Source organism: Limulus polyphemus, unplaced genomic scaffold (assembly GCF_000517525.1).
Source record: "Limulus polyphemus unplaced genomic scaffold, Limulus_polyphemus-2.1.2 Scaffold319, whole genome shotgun sequence".
In the NCBI taxonomy this organism is placed as follows: domain Eukaryota; kingdom Metazoa; phylum Arthropoda; class Merostomata; order Xiphosura; family Limulidae; genus Limulus; species Limulus polyphemus.
Window position 1 is genome coordinate 159014 of NW_013665929.1, and position 3702 is coordinate 162715.

The following is a 3702-nucleotide window of genomic DNA, read 5'->3' on the forward strand; positions in this document are numbered from 1 at the left end:
TGTTAAACTTATCTTAAAGTTTTTCTTCATTACCCATTTAAGCCGTCTCCAGCCATTATTAGTCTCAAAGTGGGTTCCTCGTCATCGAATTCCCCACAATGCTTCAAATGAACACTATATTTCCTTAAAGTATGGAAAACTATCAAACCAGCACTTTAAAGTTTTGTGTAATTTTTTTTGCCTATTTTCGAAATTGGGCTGGGCGTGACCCTATGATTAGTTTGCCGAAATGTCTAAGGTTCACACTGCAATGCCGATAAAGACTCTCCACACTTTCAGCTGTGTATGTTTTATAAGAACGTCAGTCAATCTTGTCATTCGGTGGGGGCGGGTGCTGCTAACTGGCTGCCTTCCCTCTTGTCAGTATTTTTAGACAAATAAGGCTATACCTGAAACCCCAGGGGGCCTCTAATCTGCCCATTTAATCCATGAGCGTATAAAGTTGAAAATATAAATACAAACACTTTTTAAAATCTAATAATTTTTATTTTCATTTTACGATATTGCTTAAGTTGATAAAACTGAGAAATAGAGACTTAAAAATTAATAAATTTTGGTCCAAAATACAAGAAAGATTTCAAAATATAAACTTAATTGAATCTTAAAGAACTTAAACTGTAGCTTTTCTGAATTAAATTCTTGCTGGTTCGCCTGTTCTTATAAATAATGAGCAGATTAATCCAAGAAAACAATAAATTAATAACATATAGTGTTAAAATAAGTAAATAATATAGTGTTAAAAATACTTACCCTAATTGTATTGTATTGTGACACAAATAAAATTGATGAAAAATTATACTTTACCAACTTAACCCAGTTTACACCGTTACAGTTGTTGTCAAGCAATTTATTAATATAAATAGCATCTCAATCATTACGTTTCAGGCTTGTAACAACCTCAGTCATTCCCCTTCTTACTCGCAATTCTGGAACCGTTTTAAGCTCCTTACAGGTCAACAATTCTCTCCCTCCTATCCTATACTTATTGTTGGTGCTGCACCTTCTACATCTTTGGACAAGGCCGACCTTTTTGCTGCTTTTCATGAACAGAATTTTCAGGTATAGGAACATCACATTTTTGACTACAGTGACACTACAACCATCGTGAACTCAACCGTTGCCTGGGGCGTTGGCCTTACTCCTAGTTCTTCCCATGTTATTGACGATGATTTCTTACATGCTCCCATTACTGTAGCTGATATCCGGCGGGTGCTGAAGAACAGTCGTAACTCTGTCCCTGGTCCTGATGGCATCACTTACTGCCAACTCCGTCATGCCCCTATACAATTCCTTCGACTTCTTGCATTGTTCTACACCTTTCTTCTTTTCTCAGGATTTTTTCCTGGTTCCTGGAAGTTATCCACTATTCTGAAACCGTGTAAACCTGCCTGTGATGTTAATTCTTATCGTCCACTCAGCCTCACTAGTGTTTTCAGTAAAACCTTTGAAAGCGTCCTTGTTGCCCGTCTTCATCAATTCATTGCTGCTCACAACCTGCTGCCACATACACAGGCGGGAGTTCGACCACACTATTCTATCTTGGATCACCTTCCCAAATTGTCTGATTCACTTTCCAAGAAGACCCTCCTGCATGCTCCTGTTTGATTTCAGGCGTGCTTTTGACTCAGTTGGACATCATATGTTACACTTTCCTATTCCCTATATTCGTCTCATCTCCTCTTTTCTCCACAGGCGGCGTGTCACGATTTCGATTGATGGGTTTCTCTCTCGCACTTTCCCACTACATGCTAGAGTCCCATAAAGTTCTGTGTTTTCTCCCTTTTTTTACATTCTCTATGTTGCTGATATGCCTTGTCCCCAGCTTCCTGTTCAGTTGTCTCAATATGCTGATGACACAGCTTTGGTAGCCCATTGTTTCACGATGTCCACACTGAATAAGCTACTCAAGGCTGCTGTAAATTCATTTTTGTATTGGTGTCGCTGCTGGCGTCTATCCCTCAATATTCCTAAGACTCGAGCTATTTTTTTTGGTCCATTACGTCGTAAGTTTCGCCATGGCCGCGACCCGTTTCTGTTTGATGTCCGGGTCGACAACGTCCTGATCTCCCTTTCCGACTCCGTGACATATCTTGGCATTGTCTTTGACAGGCATCTTATTTGGAAGCTACACTTATCTGCCCTTTCTGCTAATGTTTCTCGTCGACTTCATCTCCTCCGTTCTCTCACTGGTACCTTCTTGGGCCTGAACCCTCCACTTCTGCTATACACATACAATACATTCATCAGACCCTGCTTAACCTATGGACATACAGCCTAGACATCCGCTTCTCTGGCCTTGTACTCTCGTCTCCAGATTTTGGAGCGCCATGCCCTCCGGCTTGCTTTTGGTGTCAAACTCCCTAGTCCCACTTCCGAACTTTATCGCCGTATCAACGTTCCTCACATTCTGTTACACCTTCGACAGCTTTGCACTCGCTATATAAATAAATGTTTTCGTGGCCACAATCTCATCTACTCCGATGTTCTCGCTACCACTGTACACACTCCAAGAAGCATTTTGACACCAGCTGATCACCTACTGAACCTATATGTTATATCTCTCCCAGCTGAAAATCCCGACCACGTCGAGATGCCGATGTCCGCTTTTCCCCCATTTATCTATCTTGATTCCTAATACTCGCAATACCCGTTGCCAGTTCCTACACTATCTCCATTACGTGATATGGACTGATCAGTGTTCACCCATATTTCTCCGATTGCCACCTCCATTTCCACATACCGCGTTGCCACGTTTTCCGTCTCCTGTGCTGACTTGCTCGCTTACCCTTCTATTGCTCATTTTTTACCATCTTTCTTATTTCGTCGCTTGGCCGACGAGAGGGCGTAACCTTCTACCGGCCTGCCGGTCTCCCCCTCAGCATATGTTGTTGTTGTATCATTACTTTCTTTATTGAATCTTATCCGTCCTGGATAGCGCTGGTATTGGGCCTCAGGTCTCGTCGGCACTAAATGTATTAAATTTAATGTGGTCGATGTTATCGTTACAGACTCTTCTTAGCTTTCACTCAGGAGTTCTTGTCAATAATATATCACATACTATCAAGCAGAACTACATAAAATTTACATATCAAAATCTTCCTCTTCGCATTGAAAACCCCGTAAAAAAAGGGAAATTAAGTAATACTTTTCATTACTGTGAAGTTCTTTTTGCCAAATGTGACCCTCACAAAGAGGCTGGTTCAGTTAGACTCTAGCTCTGATCTATTGGGGTGCTATGAGTGACATATTCTGTAACAAAGTTACTTTATTAACAATATTCTGTGAATACATGTTGCCCCTAAAATAACCTTTAGTTTGTCCTAACGACTATTTATGTGAAAAAAGTTTGTTTGTTTAGGGGGGGGGGTACTTTATCTTTTGAATCACCATATTTCAACTTAAAACCGTACTTACATAATGTGTAACACTATAAAAAGTTACTCTATCTTCGAAGCAGCATTTAGCATTGTATAATATCCGTCGGATAATAGAAAGTTTGTTTGTTTCTCATTTCTAATAAAACTTTAAGCTTATATATTATATGTCTGTAATCGTGCCAAAGACACGTCCAGTGGACCAAGAACAAAGCAGGCTTTTACTTATTTGAAGAGGATCTGGAATTACACTGAATGGTCACAAGTAAATAGACACCTAAGTTTTCGTCATTTAACTGATTTATGCTAACTCATTTGTGTTCACAGA